General features: G+C 49.3%; 1 protein-coding gene and 1 non-coding gene across 10 annotated transcripts in view; one reads left to right on the plus strand and one right to left on the minus strand.

Annotated features, from left to right (window-relative positions):
- Window positions 1–1,787: 1,787 nt before the first annotated feature.
- On the minus strand, window positions 1,788–1,860 carry TRNAA-AGC (transfer RNA alanine (anticodon AGC)). The gene has a single exon. It is a non-coding gene; the product is annotated as a tRNA-Ala (tRNA).
- Window positions 1,861–2,003: 143 nt separating this feature from the next.
- Window positions 2,004–18,714, plus strand: part of LOC104335353 (USP6 N-terminal-like protein) — an 81,666-nt gene continuing 64,955 nt past the window's right edge. For 3 of the 9 annotated variants that reach the window (XM_075425635.1, XM_075425629.1, XM_075425641.1), the window contains exons 1-3: window positions 2,008–2,091; window positions 14,046–14,116; window positions 15,475–15,556. The gene's annotated coding sequence lies outside the window, so the exon portion shown is untranslated. Of the gene's footprint in view, window positions 2,092–2,410; window positions 2,434–13,223; window positions 13,933–14,045; window positions 14,117–15,258; window positions 15,348–15,474; window positions 15,557–18,714 lie in introns of those variants that run through there. The other 6 variants (XM_075425630.1, XM_075425631.1, XM_075425634.1 and 3 more) reach the window with 6 other exon arrangements.

Here is an 18,714-nt window from a genome sequence, read left to right on the forward strand (position 1 = left end):
ACGACATTGCAGGGGTTGGGGTGGAGATGAGGCCAAAGCTAGAGGGGAAAATGAGAGGATCGGACCATGGACACAAATGTATTTCACCATACAATCTCTTCGTGCCAGCTGCATAGCAGCTGATGAAATAGGAGACTGCGACGGATTTCACTTTCCTGTTAAATCCTGATGCATAGGAAGACTTGAATTGTTTATTGAAGCTTTGAAGACCATTGTAGTGACACCTGGTTATTTCATGAGTTTGTCTGGGACTCAGAATGAAATCTGCAAGCTAGAATCCCCCCAACAATCACACACTCATTTGTTTTTTAGTAGATGTCCACTGCTGGTGGAGACATCTCTTTCTAGTCTCTGTGAGACTACCCATGAGAATTCATGGGTATTTGTACCCAGTAATCCCTTTGGAAAGCCACTGCATCCTCTCTTCAATCCAGTTCTTTGGGCTATCTGGAATTGTCTTACTTAAACATCCAAGCTGTCTATAAAGAAGAGCAATGGGGTTAGAAGGACTTTCACAGACCTGCAGGAGTTAAAGAGTAAAACAGATAGGACTTGACCCTGGGGTACGACATGGCTCCAGAAGCACAAAAAGGCTTTAGCTAAACAGTGCTGCTCTGCAAAAATCTCTGCACATGAAATTTATTCAGACAAAAAGATTTTCCCTGGGTTTATTCTTTTTAGAAGGAGACCCAGTAATATTAAAGCTTCTTATTCTTTCTGAAGATGCGGTTTAATGGAAGGACACTGCAGAAGAATTTGGTCAGACTGGAAGGCACCCACTGATGTTTTCCAGTGTGCGCCAGGTCCTTCTTGGGGATCTGATGAATGTGCTGCCAAGTCCCCTGGGATTTAAGAGCGTAGGCTCTGAGTAAGACCTCTTCCCTCCTCAGCCACCCCAGGGCTCCGGTATCTGCTCTGCAGAGGGGTGAGCCTACTCTAGGCACACTGCGAAGGTCTGGGGATGGGATGTTCTGCAGTTTGCTCAGGTGTAGGCTGGGGGCTGCGAGCAGCTTGAAAACTGAATTCCACTCTGCCCTTGAAATCTGTCAGAAAGGTAATTTCCTCACACATGTAACTGGAGAAAGTGTGCAGAATAGTTTTCCACCTGTGGTTTCCAGTTCAGTTTGTGACTGGGATGGAAATGTTGACTGAATGTATTCCTACGGGTTTGGGTTTTTGTCATGATATAGCTTCAGTTTTTAAAATCCGCTCTCTTTTTCTTTAAAGCATTTGATTATTCCTTGTGGCTTGTTGCAGTAGAACAGTAGCAGAATGTAAAGAATTTGAATATTTATCTGAACTTTGCACTTGGATAAATTCACTGGGCAAAATCTTGCCAGTTTTTCGACTAGATGGCGTGTACACCAAAGCCTCCTGCAGATATTTTGATTCCTCCTCAAATTTACTAAAGGCAAATGGTGTTTCAGCTCTATCGGAGGCTCCCGGGAGAGGGGATTTCAGGGGCCCTCTGGCTCCCGGAGGGGCCCCGCGGGTGAGGGCTGGGGCCTGAGCTGCTCTGGGAAGCACCGGAGGGACTGGGCACTGCTCCCTGCTGCTGGCCATGTCCAGTATCAAACGAGAAAGCAAGGGGCCCTCCCACAATGCGGAGCACACAGCGCTCTGCTTGATTAACCGCGGGTCGAGCAAGTGTATCTTTAGGAATTTTAAGGAAGCAAATAAGAATTTAAGGAATTTTTAAGAAAATAAAGCAAAACGCCTCGGCGGATGGTAAAAAGTTAAAGGCAGAGCACCTTGCGGCCTTGCCAGTCGATAGGAGGAAAATGACGTGGAGAATGCGGGCATCGATCCCGCTACCTCTCGCATGCTAAGCGAGCGCTCTACCATTTGAGCTAATTCCCCTACGCTACAGGGCCCCCTCCCGGCATATTTCTATTCTCTTCTCGCGAGACGCTGTGCGGCGCCGGCCGTTACCCGTTCCTTTTCGGGATCCCACCACGCCTGCGCGGGAGCGCGCCGGCCGGGGCTTGGTGGCGGCGCGCGGCCGGCCGGGCTGGTGGCTGGTGGCTGGGCGCGCGGCGGGGGATGCGCGGCGGGGCCGGGAGCTCGCGGCGGCCCGCCCGGCGCTGGGCGGTGAGGAGCGGAGGAGCCGCGGGGTGGGGGGGAAGGGAAGGGAAGGGAAGGGAAGGGAAGGGAAGGGAAGGGAAGGGAAGGGAAGGGAAGGGCAGGTTTGCGGGGCGCGGCGGGGCGCGGAACCCGAGGGGAGCCTGCGTGCGGGGGCACTGGGCGGGGGAAGGGGGCGGTTGCAAAGGTCTGTCTGCCCGGGAGCGTCCGGGGGTTTGCGGAGAGCTGTGTGTCGGGGACACCCCCCAGTGGGGAGGCGGGAGGTGCGGGGGGGTGTCCGGAGGGTGCGCGAACGGGGGCGTCGGGAAGGCTGCAAAGGGCTCGGTGTGCGCTCGGAAAGCGCCTTGCGGGGTGAGGGGCTACAGAGGGCTGTGTGCTGGGAGGGGGGGCTGTGTGCCTGGGGGGAGTGGGCTGCAGTGGATTGCGTGCCAAGGTGGGGGCTATGGGGAGGGTCACGGTGTGGGGCTGTGTGCCTGGGATGGTCCTTTGAATCATGGTGGGGCTGCGTTGAGGTCAAAACAGAACAAAACAAACCCAGATGCTGTTTGTCGTCGTCCCCCCCGCCCCCGGCTGAAGCTGTCAGTGATCCCCTCGGTTGCTGTCAGGGGAGGCTTCGCTGTGGGGGGATGGGGTGGTGAGCCTTCACCTGCCCTCCCCAGCCCTACCGCTCCCTGGGGACCCGTGGGGTGGCCCAGGTGCGACCTGGCTGTGCCGGTGGGCAGCCGGCGGAGCCCCCGAAGTGCCTGCTGCTCAGGGTGCAGCTGGAAATGCTGGTTGGACAGCCGGGTTTGGTCCCCGCTGGTGGCAGGGGCGGTTGGTGGTGCAGCAGCTTGAATGCCTGAATTAGCAGACCTGCTGCTTGCGGTTGGCCCCCCCTGCCTTGCCTTGGGATACCTCCTGTAAAAACACATGCAGAAATTGAAACCTGCGCCGTGAGTTCTTTTCCGTTAAGAAATAGTTCTGTTTGCTCTTGTGCTCCATCTGAAGTAGAGTTAAGGGCAACATCTCCCTGCTGGGCAAGGAAGGAGATGCTGGGTCTGAAGCGGGGACCTTCGAGTGCTTGTCAAATGGTGGATGAGACAATGCGCTGGAGCCTTCTGGGGAGCTGCGCTGACCGGCCACGATTTGGTGCCCCATTTTTGGCGGGAAAAGGGGATGGCCTCAATCAGGGTGTGCGTAGTAAAGCGGGTGAGAGTGTCGGGACCTTTCTCTGCCAGTGCTGTGGTGAGGAAGAGGAGGCTGTTTGTGGGCTTGATGCTTTAGTTTAAAGCTATGTTCAGCAGCAGTGATATCCAGGGTTTAGTCAAAAATCTGTCATTCTGGTTGACGGCTTGCCTTATGCTTGGTCACTTTTCTTCCCCTCCGATGTTCTTGAGCAAGAAAAGGCAAAACCAAACAGTGGTGAAGGCCAATGCAAATTGCTTTCTCAACCAAAGGGATTACAAAATCTCTTCTGTTGTATAACCTTGTTGGTGGCTGCTTACCATCTTGCTGTTTGCAGAGTGGCAAAGTCCTGGGCTGAGCTGGCAGAGCTGCAGGCAGGGATGCCTGTCCCCAAGTTACTGCAATTCACTGAGCAGCAAAGAGGTTGGAGACAGCAATGGGACCTGCTGTGGCTTTTGCTCTATTGAGCTCCTGGGTGCTTTACACTGTTTGTTTTCCTGCAATACTTTTGTACTTCTACCTTGGCTGTATTGAAGCCATTGTCCTGTTGGATTCAAAACCACTCTCTGCTCAATTTTACACCCTTCTTAAGGGATTTGCCTTAGTTCTTCCTCTGATATACAAGTTACCTTTTTTCCTGGATGCATTTGCTGAGCTAGTCTCCTCCAGACTGAATTTCTGACTAAATACTCCTGTATATCAACAGCTTTACAATTAAAAATAGATTTTAAAAATTATTTATTTCTTCTCCTTGATAGAGTCTGGTCTGTGAATGGGCTCCGCTTCTTGCAGAGTTTGCTTAATAGCTTCTCTGAGTGATATTTTATTGAACTACTTGGAATTCTAAATTTACTTCTCTTTTGTCCTTTTCAGCATACTAATATGTTGTATCTTGCTTTAAAGGGCCTGTGAAGCATGATCTCAGCTCTTTGGAAACAGTCCTATCTGTCATTTTTTGTTTTCATGGTTCCCTGTTGGTGGTTGTTGTTTGTTGTTCCCCCCGCCCCTGCAGAGGGAAGACTGGCCAACAAACATGTTCTGAAAGACACGTTTATCTTTTAAAAAAAAAACACCCAGGAGCGACCGAACAAGCAGGCAGCCACACCCATCCAGCAGTATGATTTCTTATCTTGGAGCTTGACTCACAATTCTGACAGATCCGTACCTTTATTTTGAAAAGAAAGTAGTTTTCTTAGCTAAGCTGATCCCTTGGGTGCCAGGCTGAGGAGCTTTGCACGTGTGTCATTTCTTTTTCTGAAGTCCTCCTTTCTCTTTTACATCACCCTGAGCTGCAGGACTCTCTAATCTTGCCCATAGACGGCTTTTTTTTTTTTCTCTGATGTGCAGAAAATGAGGAGATGCTTGAGAGTATCTCTTGCTGGCGAATCTCACCTTCGATGCAAGCGATAGCATTTCATCAGCTCAGTTTTACAAAACGTCAAGTCGACTCTGTGGAGCTGGAAAAAATTTTCAGGCTTCGTTTTGCATAAATGCTCTCAGATGTGAGGTTTCACCGCTTGGGTGTTACATCTGTTTTTCCTGTCACGGGGCAGTCTGCCTCCCTGAGTCGTTATGTTGCCGAGAGCAACTGGCAGAGCAAAGGCAGGGGGGAAGAGAGGACTGCCGTCACCCTTGCTTCATCAGCCCTAGCCACGGTCTCCCTCATTTGCTCCTTGTGTGGTTGCATAACAAGGTTGTGCAGGATCTTTTCACGCAGCAAAACCTTTTTTTTTCGTTTTTTTTATAAGGTTTCCTCTTGCTGTCTTTTACTTGCTTTGGCAGTGCTGTGCTCCTTGATCTCCACACCTGGGGCAAATGCTGTTCAAGTGCTGGTGAATCTCCATTTTGTCCTTGCATTCCCTCCCTGCCAAGGATAGGGAAGTCCCTTTGCAGGTGACTGGAAAAACACCCACCTGAACAAACCTACAGCTGCTCTGTGCAAAGAACAGGCCCCAGAGATGCTGAAGTTGCAGTCCTATCAGTGGAGCCTTGCTTGCTGCATCCCCTTCATCTTTTGGCAGCCTGTGGCACTCCCAGTTGTCCATTTTATTGGATAATGCACGGATGGCTGAAGGGACTGGTTCATGCCATGCTGCACATCGCTCAGCATGGCAGTGCAATAGCTGCTGTGTGATGGAAAGCAGTTTTCCAGCACCTGCAAGATAACCTTTCATGCTGAGGTTAGCAATATTCACTGATTTGCTACAATATGTATCCTCATTTTACGTAGCAGTAGGTATTTCTGAAACAACTATTCAGACGCTAGTGCTTGCTCTGTGATTTTTGATGTGGATGGGTGCTCTCTTTAGCTGTGGGTTTGCTTTGACACCCTCAGCATCAGGTGTTTGCAGAGGGTCCAGTGCATGTTCACCTCCCTAGGTGTCTGCTTGAGCACCAGCTGTGCTTCCTGGCTCGGCATCCTGCTGAGTTGCTCCTGCGCATGCCATCCCTCTCTGTGCTGCAGGAGAGCTAAACTGGGGTTGGAAGAAAGCCGGCAAGAGGCCTGACTGTTCCTAGAAAGATATTGATTGCTCTGGACACTTCGGGTTTGTTTCTTTTGTTTCCCTGGCTCTCGTCACGGGGTTGGGCTCATTAGGGTGGCAGCTTGTTGGAGGATGGAGAAACAGCGCAGGCTTTGCGGATTGAGGCTGGAGCAGTGCCATCCCAGCCCGCTGCTCTCAAGTATGCTAAGTCTGAAGCAGCCTGCTTGGAAGTTCCATTAATGGGAGCCTAGTGCCGAAGAGATAAACGTAATACCAGGTTAAAGCCAATGTTTGGGCTCCAATGGGGAGGATTTGCTGGTTCTCCCAGGTTGCCGCTGTGAGTAATGTACCTGAGGATGATGTTTAAAGTCTAGATGTCAGCATAAAGACCAGGCAGCGATAAAAAAATTGCTGCTACATCTGCATGTGAAGAAATGCTTAGCTCTGGAGCCTGGTTGACTCTTTGCAATGGATTTTACTACGAATAAAAGTTTCATGCTTAACTCCTGACATGCAGGATAACATAGAGCTAAGCAGCCAGCCGATTCAGGAGACAGCTTGCATGGGATATAGCCAGAATGAGCTTTCTGTGTATAATCAATGCAGAGCAAAAATCATACCCTGTGTATATCGCACCAGAAAGCTTGCAAGCACATCAGAGCTAGCCACCACAGTTGCAGGTTGCACAAGCTCTTCCACATTTTTGGGTGGTGTAGTCCATGCTTGAATTCAGAGATTACTGTCCCAGCCAGCTGTTTTCCCAGTTTGATTCTTTTTTTTTTCGAAGACCACGTCTACCTATTTGCAGTTGTATAATACCCTCGTGGCATCATCAGCAAGTCTTGCATTGAAAAGGAATGGTTAATTGAGATATTTTTAGCTCTCCTTGTGGCTCGGATCCTGGAAATCAAACCAAGGAGCCAGCACCGTTCAGCTTTATGCAGAGGAGCTTCATGTGATGCAGGCGGCTGCTGAGCACTTCCATGTGGCAGGGTGGGAGCTCACAGCACCAATGAGCTGCACTGCTGTGGAACCCCAAAAATCAAGCAAACAAGGCCCTTGCCCGCACCTTTTGGAACTCAGCACAAAATTTTCCTTGTGGAAAACTACTTGTGATCAGTCAGGGATGGGTTGGGGTGGGGGGAAGGGGTTCATGAAGAGGAAGCAGGTGCTGGGGATGCTGAGCCCCCGCGTGCCCCCATCATGCCAGCTTTGCCTGAGTGTTTTGTCAGTACAAATCTGATCTCTTTAGGACTTGGTGCCGTGTTGGCATCCTGACAGCAGAATTAAAGTCAGCTTGCTCAGAAATGCTTGTTTGTTGATGTATTCAGCAGCTTGCCAGTGCTTTCTCTGCTGTAAGAGGTGTGAGGAAGATTTGCTTGTTCGGCAAAGTGGGGTGCATGCTTTGCCGGTGACCTAGCAGCAGCTGGGACAGCCAACCAAAGTCCACAACCTGCTCGTGCATCTCTTACTTTTCTTTGCAGTAGTTGTGCAGAATCTGAGCCTGGCTTCTTTACGCACACGCTTTGGGCCAGCTCGCTCGGCAGAAATCAGTGGGATCTCATTGAGACTCGCCACTTGGCTCAAGTTTTTAAAATGCCTGCCTCCCTTTCCCTTGAGTTCTGTTCCCTAAGCAGTGATGGTCATGCTTTGCATGCCTCTCCTTGGCTGCTAAAGCTGCAGCCTGCCAGGCACGTGGAGGGTGTGCTGTGGAAACCTGTCCGGCAGTCGCCTTGACCAAGCGTGCGAGAGCCATGTCTGCTGCTCACCGCCATGGTGGCAGGATGTTGGGGGGTGCGAGTATTGGTCTGAGCTAGTGCAATTGCTTTCGCTTTTAAGTTTCCCCCATTTGTATCATAGCTGACTACTCAAATTATAGTTCAGTAGCATGGCTTTCTCTTCCCAAGATAAAATTTCAGAGTGTCTCCTGTCCTGCTTTCATAGCTCTGACATCTGATTTGGGCTTCAGTGGAGCAAAGTTGCACCAATAGTGAATTGTGTATCTTGCCAAACATTTCAGTACAGAGTAGACAAGGAGGGAGCAGGTAAGAAAATGACCTGCATGTTCAGAAATTCAGTTTCTCGAAAAATGTTGTGTATGTGGTGTCTTGTTCTTGCTATTTCTTCCCTCCCCCCTCAGTTCTGTGAATCAACACTGATCGAGAGAGCATCGGTGTCTGAATGAGGGGGACTTATCAGGGAGGATGTAGTGTGTTCATTTCCTCTGGGTGGTAATAAAGTGGGTCAGAAGTGTTGTGTGTGCTATTGCTGCTGGTTACAATGCTAACCAGATAAAGTTACTGAAATTGTTTCAAACCATCATTATTTTCCTTGCTGCATGAGTTTTGCAGGGAAACCTGTATCTGGTCTACAAAGCATTGCTTCTGGCCTAGGTGCATGGTTGATCCATGTTCTTGCTGCTTTGGTACAACAGTTTGGGTGGCCCAGCACTGAATTTGTTCTTTACTGAAGTATTTTTGAGCCACATCTGCATCCCCATCTGGTTTGCTGCATAGCTGACCAGGCAGCTGCACCAGCACAGCTGTGGAGGAATGGCCTGAGCTGCTATGGACTGATGCCCATCACACAGCTTCCTACAGTAAACGGCTGGCAGGACCATTGCTTGGCCTCCTGGAGACTCCAGGCCTGTTTGTTGTGGATGTCTAGAGGCTGAGTAAATAGAGCCTGATAACATTGTCCTGCTGACTGTCTTCAGCTTATGGTGTACGTCCCATTGCAGGCTCTGCAGGTCATGAACTGAGGATGCTGAGCAGTGCTAGAGATACCTTGAACAGCATGACATTTGGTGAGCGATGTTGCCTTAGTGCTGGGCTCTAACAAGACACCTGATGAAAAGCCACGACCAGCTGAACTTGGTGTTAATTCACGTTGCGGTATCAGGGACTCAGCTCCTCTGTGTCCTCTCTGCATTTTTGAGGCTGGAGACATTCTGACACTGCATCTGCTCAACTTTGGGGCGTTTGAGGAGTGACCTGGTGGTGTCTGTGCTTTGGTACCTCTGTGCGGTGAAGAGATCTGGCTGGAGGCTGTTCAGGGTCTCCCATACTGTGAGAGAACGATGCCATGAGGTACAGCGGGTGGAATTTGAAGTTTAATTGGGAGTCAGAAGGGGGGATATATAACATATAGCTAACAAAACCAATAAGCTGCAGAAGACCTTAACCATTGAAGGGACTGAACTTGTTTCCAGCAAACATGTTTAAAATGTGAACAGCTATCTCTTAAAGTGGGGTGCTGTAATCCAGTTTCCATGGGAAAAAAAATTGCATGGTGCATGTGTTGAGACAAGGGGTGGACTCAGCTTGGCAAGCGTGTGTGTTGCTTTCGGTCTAGGTCTGTAAATCCCCTCATTTATTCTGGCCTTTAGCAGACTGATGATAGCGCAGGGAGCTTTCTTAACTGCAGTGTCGCCCTCACCGTGCTTTTAATATGCAAGGGTCTGGGTGGAAATTGTTGTTGCCCTGCCCTCTCGTGCATCAGCGCTTGATCCAGTGGTGGGCAGAGGCTCAATGGCAGCTAGGGCTTTTCCCTTCAGCACAGGCTGGAGGGACCAGGAGGGAGACAGGGAAGTCTGCTCCTCTCTGGCAGTGGTGGACTGTTGTCAGCCCCCTGTGTGTCTAAGGAAATGGGTTTTCCAAGTCATCTGTTGCGATTTTACAGGGATCTCTTCCCTTACCGCTTTCCTGCCTTGGGCGTGGTTGCTGGCTGGATCTCCACTGACCTCTTCCTGCAGCATGTCACAGCACTTCAGTCCTTGGGGTATTAAACAGTTATCTTCTGCAGGGTGCTGTATCCAGCATGGGGGCAGCTGGATGGTCAGAGAGATCCATCCCGGGAGAGGTCTGTCCCCAGAGAGGCTGGGCAGGAGAGGTGATTGCCCCACCAGCCCTCGGCTGGGAAGCACATCCCTGGTCTTTAGTCTGTGGCTCAAACAATGCTGCTAGTCCATATTCTCCGACTGCTGGAAGTGGCAGGCTTTGAAATGATAACACTGGCTTAGCTGGTACCCTGCTTGAGCTGATAGAGCATGAATTTAGCTCTTCCTGTTTCATTTCAAGAAATTATATTAAGAAATGAGCAAAAGAGGCTGTGCATCAGAGGCTGTTCCAGTTGCAGATGTCTGCTTGCCAAGTTGTGTTGCAGAGTGATTCCTTCCGCTGCTGCAAAGCTGTCAGGGAAAGCAGAGCTGTAGCATGGGCCAGGAGAACTCTGGGGAGGTGCAGTTGAAGGGCTGGCTTGCTTGCTTTGGCAGCTCGTCTTATGAGCCAGGCGTGCACATTGCTTCCATCTGTTGTCAGTGGTCGCTTGTGTCTTGACGAGTGCAATGAGCTGCTTTTTCCTGCAAGCCAAGAAACTGTGCTCTGCCCCAAGTCCCCGCTGCCGGGAGGTGGCATGCAGGTAACTGAAAGGTCCCTGCCATAAATGTTGCGTGTGTGATGGCTCGTGTGTCCTGCCTAGCATCAGCTCTGTGGTTGCAGCTAGGTGCAGCTGACTTTGAAAACTCTGCTCTGTAAAAATTGGCCTGAATTAATCCGTTGTGGTTTGTTTGTTTTCTTTTTTCTTTAAGAGAAGATTAATTTCTGCAGAGGTGAAAGCTTGAGCTTAGTAGTAAAGTCTATGTTTTTCTTAAGGATGCTTTGGGATATTTCTGGGGTGTGCATGTGCTCTGCATGTAACAGTTATCAGGAAAACTGAGAACGGGGCAGTTGGAGATGCGTAGCTGGTTAACTGGTCTTAATGCCATGGAAACTCAATTTGAGTAGCTGTGTGCTTTTTCTAGCGGGGTCGGAGCAGGGGGAAAGCTGTGTTAAGTGGAGGAGCAGCTCTGGGTATTTCTATGAAGGGTGTTTAAAGGATGCTTGAAGGTGAGGTATTTAACTGTACTTGTCTGTGTCTTGAGAGCTGGCGGAGTTGTTGGTTTTGAGCACGGCGGTGATCGCAGGCGAAGCTTGCCTGGGGGCCCCGGGACAGCTTCATCCAAAGCCCGTGTGGCTAATGCTGCATAAACTTAGAAAAACAAGAGAGGATTAGCTCTGCCACCTTCACCTCTATAAGAGGCTAGGGGTGGGGGAGCTCTGTCAGACTGCTGTTGGGATGTTTGGATGGTACCTCTGGGAATGCTGGGGCATCAGCTCCCACCACTCAGCACAGCTTTGTGGTGTGTGCTTTTTTGGATGGGGATCGTGCTCTTGCTGGTTTTGGAGGTGAGGTGGTTGGCTGGGCTGTGAAGGCTTGTGCTGGCAGCCGCTCCAGTACCCTGAGCTGCACCTGGGTCTGTTGAAACCCCTCTGTCCAGCCCTGTGTCAGAGGAGAAGCGGGATGGAGGTGGAAGGGGCTTGGGCCACCCCATGCTGGGGACAAGCCAGCCTGAGGGGACCATGCAGGGCTGTGCCGTGCTTGCCCTCCACACTCCTGGTGGTGTTGAAGGAGGTCACAGCTCAGGATGAAGGGCTGGCGTAGAGTTTGAGCCTGTGCTTCTGTGTTTCCATCCTTATGTTCCAGAGTTTCTCTGCAAGGAATTGGAAAATCCCTTCTATGGGCTGCTGTGACAGCTGCAGAAATGTGCAGATGGATTTGAACTTTGGTGCTGCAAAGGGCTTTGCGTATTTATTTTCAGCATCCTGCTGTCTGCTTTGCATAAGAGCTTCTGCTAGATCCTTCACATATGCTTGTCTTTGCTTCTCTTCTCCTGAAAACCATTTGAGAACACCCTTCAGCTATGGCAAAACACACACACAAAAAAATCCCTACACCTCTTGGAGATATTTTGTTCTACCACTACTTCTTGATAAGCTGCGAGGCTTGCATAGCTGTGGTGTGTTGCTGTTTGGGTGCATCCGCCTAGTTTGGAGACCTCACATAGCGCTTCACCAGGCTATTTTTGATGGGTCTTTAGAAAGGTGAGCAGCTGGGCATATTCAACAGTGAATGGAGCTATTTTAAGTTTTTAAGTGACTTACGCCAGTGCAGAGACAAAGCTATGATGGGTTGAAGCATTGTAGCTTGAAAGTCCCATCTGGGTTTCCAGATGTACCACTATGCCGTCTTCCTGAGGTCGTACTTCCCATCAGCTTTAGCTGATCTCAGGCTGTTCTTCTGCCAGAAATCCTTCCTCTTTTTCTTCTTCTCTGGGATGGCTTCCAGTTGGGTCAAGCAAGCGATGGTTGCTACCACAAGTGTAGAGGTGACTGGGATGTGTAGAAGAGGGAGGAGGGAAAAGGCAGACTGTCTGGCTTTGGCAGCAAAGGATAGTTTTGGAGCAGTTAAGCTGGTGAGAATGTGGGACTGGGCATGGCTTGCCGAAGGGCAGTAGTGCAGCCGCTTGTAGAGCACGTCCTGCTTCTACCCCGGTTTACCTCCCTGTAAAGGAGGGATAAGGATTGCAAAGCATGTTAATATTTCTGGGAGGCTACAATGTTGGTAGAGTCCTCTGAGGTGCCCAGAGAAGTTGTGGATGCCCCATCATTGGAAGCGTTCCAAGGCCAGGTTGGACGGGGCTTTGAGCAACCTGGTCTAGTGCAAGATGTCCCTACCCACGGCCAGGGCTTGGACTAGATGATCTTTAAGCAGTGCCTTCCAACCCAAACCACTTGTCTGATTCTAGGATTTCTCTGCTTAAATACACTGCAGACCAGGGCCTGCTGTGTTTGTACCTCTCTGGGAGGGAGCAGGACAAATCCTGCTGTCCTGTCCTCCTCTAGCTATAAGGCTAGGGGAAAGTTTGTCTTCCTGCCTGACTTGTTATTAACATTTATCTGACCCATCTCAGGTGAAAAGCTGTTATGTTAGTTGCTTGTTGCAAGTACGTTAAAGCCTTGACAATGATGTGTCAAGATCTGTTGTCTGGGGAGCCAGCATGTTTTTGGTAGCTCTCTTGATGTGCTAGCTGTATCTGAGGAGTTCCATCATACATGCTTGTGTCGAAGATGGTTGTGCACCTTCCTGTTAAAAGTAGTGCAGACACTCAGCCTTGCTGTTGGTTATGGGGGGCCAGAGCTGTTAGCTTGAGCTGGAAATTGCTGAGGTTGCAAGATCATCACAGGGGAGAGGAAGAAAGTTAGCATAAGCCTCTTACAGAAAACTTTATTATTTCTCAAAGCTGGCAGCAAACACCCCATCCTCCCCCCCCCTCCCCCCTTAGGCTTTAAAGTAGGGTTTCTTTCATGGCGCATGTATCTGCTTGTGCCAGGGGTATTAGTAAAGCTGCACAGTCAGGCTTGGGGTCTGGCAGTTCCCCAAGGTTGTGTGACTGCTCTCTTGGTGAGTGCCACCCTTCTCTTTTACTCCTTACGGCATGGGGGACTTCTCTGGTCATTCCTGCTGTGCAGAGCCCTCCTGTTTTTCTGCCCCGTTGTTTTGCTTGCACCCTTCACTCCTGGTCTGGTGACACTTCCTTCTCCCTGCTTCGTAACTTTTTTTTAAAACTCTGGTGAATCTTTATTTGCCATGTTAGATGAAATAAAATGTTATCATGTCTCTGCAGTACTCGTTCAGTCTGCCAACAAGCAACATGTGGCATCAAGGTCAAGTACAGAAAGAGGTCGCTGGGATGGCGACACCAAGAAATGCATATTTTGGTGGACAAGCTGGAGCTGCAGGAAGGCAGCAGAGGAGGTTTGCTGGCATGAGTGTGCCATCCGTGCTCTGCGTTGCCTGGTGCATGGTAATGCCTCCCGGGGAGGAGCAGCTCTGGGGAGAGCGATGGCACTGGGCACTGCAGGAAGGGAGTTTGGGAATGGGGTGGGGGCTTATTCCCTGGCACTCAGCTGTGTTTCCAGTACGTCTGGTTGCTGCAGGACAGAATGCTTTGTCTGGAGCTGCGGTTGCTTTGGGAAGGCAGGCCAGGCCACCTTCATATGGGTTTGATTAAATCCAGCAGCCAACAGCACTTAGAGAAGCTACAAGCATCTCTGTTTGCCTTGCTCTGCAGTACTGGGAGGCAAGGACTTGGAACTTTGCCAGTGATGTTTCTGCGATGTTAGCTGATAGTAGCAATTGTGTTGAGAAAGTTGTTAGAGGAAAAAGGAGCTGGAGGAGCAAGGGAGAAAACATTGTCTGCACAGCAGCCGTGCTGCTTTCCCCCATGTGCTGAGCCCTGGTGCAGGAATGGGTCAATGCCAATGCAGATGAAGTCCTACAAAGCTAATGCAGCCCCTTTATATGTAAGCTGTGTGAACTTAAGGTAAGAATTTCCTTGCTGAGGGAGGAAAGTTGTCTTTCTGTACTTTTATAAATAAGCTGCCGTTGAAGATTATTGGCCAGGTTGGATTTGTAATGTTATTTCTGTCTTTGTAGAGACTTCATGTTCACTGCAGAAAGGTGTTCACTTACTGGCTTCAAGAGAAAAACAGAAGACCCTTCTAGAGGTACATAGCAAGAGTAAATAACTCTTGTGTTTTGGCTGGAATGGTAATGTAAAGCAACAGGGAGAGCAATTATAAATGCTGATGGAAAATTTGTGCTTGAGGCTGGAGTCCAAGGTCTGTGCTGTCGTCTTCTGGTTTTCAGTATTGTTTTCATCCTTAGGAATGCCTTTAGGCCTTCTGTAATAGGAAAGGAGAAAGGGGAAAATAGGGTGCCAAATGGATTATGTTTTTTCTCAGTTCTTTAAATACCAGTTGGCAATGTCTGATGTCTGTGTCTCACCTGCAGAGACTAGGAAAGACAAGCATGTCTCTCTTCCTCAGTCCAAGGTAAACCAGTGTGCTGCATGAGTAAGTTTTTTTCACAGTTCATAATGAGGTCCAATTGGCAGGAAATACGTGGGATGTTGTCAGGCTGATGCTGTACCTTCCCCTTGCCAGTTTGGTGCTTTGACTCAAGAAGTCATTCCACCCTGTTTCCTTACCTGCCCCTGATTCCAGATCTTCTCTGCATTACAACATGCTTGAGGATGGTAGTTCATTGCTGTCCCCGAACCGGTGCATGAACTTAACGGGAAAAGTAGAACTGTGTTAGATGCGGTGACCTTTGCTTCAGTTTTATCGTCAGAAAAACGTCTACTTATGGCTGCTTAGAACTGTTTCCCATAAAACATCTTTTTTTCTGATACCTCTTCCTCAGCACGGAGTGGGCACTTTGCATGTCTGCAGCGAGGTGTTTCTGCAGCCTGCGGAGGTGACTTCTGTCAGCTTGTGCTCAGTGCTGCTAGGTGTCTATTGTGTGACTAATGTACAAAAGCTTTATAAAGCAGTCAGTGGGTAATATGAAAGCATTTATATTATGAAGCTATAATGATGAATCAATAATAATAATAATGAAAAAATGGAAGCAGCCTGACTCTAATGTCAGATGGGATTCATCTGCTCTGCAGACCAGAAGAAATTGCACAAGTGCTGTGGAGCAGGAGATCTTCAGAACCGTCTCAGGGAGAGGTGTAGGGGAGTTGTGCAGGTGACTGCTTCCATCCCATTTATCAGCCTCTTTTCTGCCTCTCTACTTAGACTTTAACTTTGGTGCATTGAGGAGGCTTTGCTGGACGAACAGCCTTGGTTTGGGACTCATTGTCTTGCCTTTTACCTTAGATTCTTTCTGTAATTTTGGAGAAGTCACCTGACAGCCTCGTGCCGGGTACCTCTGCTGTGGTGCTAGGGCTAGGTAGGAGTGAGTTCGGGGCAGGTATCTAACACCCTCCCATCTCTTGCAAGGTTGCCTTGGCATCCTTCCCTTTCACCAGCCAGTTCTCATTAATATCACTAATTACTGTTCTCCCTAATGCTTACAGGATTTGCCAGTTCCCATGTGCCGATGGGGATTGTGTTCTGGCTCCTTGTCAGTACCTTGACAGAAGCCGATGCTCTGAACAGGTACGTTTGCCATGCTCCTGGCGAGGGGGGGAGGGTCTGTATGTGCCTGAGAGTGAAATGTGTGCAAGGTTTGCCTTATGGGTGTGCATTGACAGACATAGTGGGAGAGACTGCGCTGCAGTGAATAGTTTTTTCCATCCAGATGTGTTGTGAAAACACCCAGGCAGAAGGTAAGGTTTGTACTTAGCCTTGCTGACAGCCCTCTAAGGAAAGCTTTGGAAAACGGAGCGTCACTGCAGAGCAGCTCCTGGGAGGCCACACTCCTTGCTAACACACAGCCTTTTCCTTCCTGTAGCACCAGCTGGGGATTCCTGGTTGAGCTTGCAGTTGCGCGCACCACTGCGGCATCCTCCTGCTTTGCTGGCCTTTGGTAGCTCCCCATAGCGTGTGTCTGCCCGCCGTCCCTAGTGGGGGTGGGAGAAAGCTGTTTTCGTGTTGTTATCCAGCCATGAACAACTCTGCTGTTGTTTTCTTAATGTACGGCAAGAGCAGCCTGTAGCAGCTTATTCCTGCCTGTACAATTACTGCTCTGCTCTGCCGCTGATTGTTATCAGAAGCAGTGGAGTAGTGCCTTTGCTGTGCTGCCTGGTGCATCCTTTTGCCCAAGGTATTTGGTGTATTTATTGATTTAAGACATCAGTGCTCAACTGAAAAATCTTATCTGTGCTCTCTGCAACTGTTTGGCATCATAAGTGGATTGCTTGAGTCGGTTAAAGTCACCAAGGTGCAAAACATGTTTTCAGTGATACCCGTCACTGTGCTACCAGCAGGTCTGCTTGCACCTCGATTTCAATTCCTGCATTACTTTGAGAAGGAGAAAATACAGGGCTGGGCTGCAGGCTACATTTTTATTAACTGGAATTATGTTCCCAGCTGACCAGAGGTGAGTGTGCAACCACTGGAATTGAAGTGGAATATTTTGCCATTTGTGGTTGTTTCGGGGAGGTCTGAGAAGCGGGTAGATGGATGCTTCTGCAGGAGCATCAATGGACAGGGAGGGACTGGCCTGGAATGCTGGGCTCGAGCCTTCAGCTTGCTGAAAAAGCTTACAGAGCAGAAGCAGCTCCTTCTGCAAATGCCCATCCCTGATGGATTTCATCCCAAAATGGCATTGCCTTGCATTTGGCCTGCCTGAATGGCCTATTGAATTATAGGAGGACATAACCATAACTTGCTGCATGAGGCTTTCTTGATCCTTAAAAAAGTGAAATAGATTCATTATGGAAAGCGAACTTTCTTGAAAGCCTGGTTCATCCAGGACTGTCTGGGCGGTGTGGCAAACGTGCTGGAGGAGTAGGAGTCGGGGTGGAGCTGCTTCCACCTAATTCCCCTGTATTTCCTGGGGTTCATCCCACCATGCAAGCAGACATGCCCTCCACTTTGGAGCTTAAAGTAGAGCAGATCAGTAGAGCACTGCTTGTGCTTCCCACGCTAGCCTTCTCGTTGTACTTTCCTTTTCTTAAATGAATTTTCTAGCATAAAAGGGCCCCTTTTTACAGGGAGAAACGTAATGAGCAGGGGACCAGCAAAGGCAGGAGTCCCTCCATTTGCTAGCAAGTTGTCACAGGTGTGTCTGAGTTGGAGGGAGCCAGCACTGAGTCAGCACCCCAGTCTCCTGGTGACTCAGGTGGCAGAAGCCCAAGTTGTTCTCTTACATGCCTGAATTGCAGCGAGTTTCCTGTAATAGGGTTTTCGCCTCCTGTAGTGGCCATGTAGGGAGCGGTGTGTCATCCTCTTCTTTCTATATGGGTTGTGAGCAGCTCGGTTCACAGGGAATGCAGTCAAGTGGTGGCACTTCCCTTCTGGCCAAGACAGGGAGAAACTTCATTCATCCCAGCACACTTTACCTCACCCGCAACTCTACCTCTCTTCCTTTTTTCCCCCCTGTTTTTTTTTAAGATGGGGCAAGTCACAGTAGTTGCAGCTGTCTATTTGTTGAGCTTGATGAGATTCTCATGCAAATCTGGAGATTTGTGTTGTCCTGGCAGGTCTGTTTGCATGCATTATCCACTACTTCATTGTACTGGGAAGGGATCTATTTTCTGAAACGTGGTTATTTTTAGTCAAGGCATTCCCTGTCTAACTGGCAGAAGTTTAGCATTTGCAGCACAATTTTCGGAAGAGAGGATTTCACCAAATACTCGGGCTGGGGGAAGGGAGAGGAAATGTCATATTAGCCAGTGAAAAAGCTAAATGCTGACTTGATAAAATAGCTTGAGATGCTGTTGTAAGAGCGTAAGGATGGGTAATGCAAGCTGAGAAGTTGAGAACAGCGTTGCATTTGCTGCAGTGGATGATTCAATCGGGGTTGCTCTTGTTTCACCTCACAACGGCTGCCATGGAGGTTAACCGACAGTGGATGGATGGGAACTGCTGTTCAGAGTCTGGTGGTCGATATAGCCAACCTTTTGGTCTGACCCTGAGCAGTGAGTTAGCAAACTCACCTTAACCACAGCATCCATGGGACAAGTATGTCCATGCAGTGCATTGCACTGTCCTGTTGCACCTGTGCTTGGGGCCGCTGGAGGCTCGCCGCGGGTTGAACATGGTAATGATACAGGCACTGTCATCCTGGTTTTTGAGTACCCTTGTCAGATACCCTGAAACAACTAGGGTGACATATGGGATGTCCCTGGGCACTGCTGCAGCTGTCTTCTCCTCTCCAGCTTCTGCTCCAGGGACAAACTGTCTTCATATGTCCCATTGCTTTCACCAGCTGCTCCTAACAATTCTGGGGCTTGAACTGGCTTCTTACATGAACAACTCCCCTTCAGAGGTGGACAGATCCTTGCTTCTTGTTCTTGCATCTCCCCTGACGTTTCTACCGCTCCTTTTACAGAGGCATCTTTATTACCATTAGCTGTTAATGATTCAAACACTAGATGTCTGAGAAGAACACCAGGAAGTGGATGGCTGTGTTTGAAGCCTTTAATACTTCCTCTTCTGACAAATGAGGCTTGGGTCCATGTGTGGGCACATAAATGATTTGTTTGCTACTGCAGATTAAATCCTTCTTCCCCCTGCCCTCCCCTGCAGCACAAAATTGCACAGCAGCTTTGTCATGGTTCCATTAAGAAAATAAGGAGAAATTGTTGAGTTTCAGTTTTCTTCTGAATGTTTGGAAACCAGAAGAAAGAAAGGAAATAGTACTAGGATTT

Source organism: Opisthocomus hoazin, chromosome 7 (assembly GCF_030867145.1).
Source record: "Opisthocomus hoazin isolate bOpiHoa1 chromosome 7, bOpiHoa1.hap1, whole genome shotgun sequence".
Lineage (NCBI taxonomy): Eukaryota > Metazoa > Chordata > Aves > Opisthocomiformes > Opisthocomidae > Opisthocomus > Opisthocomus hoazin.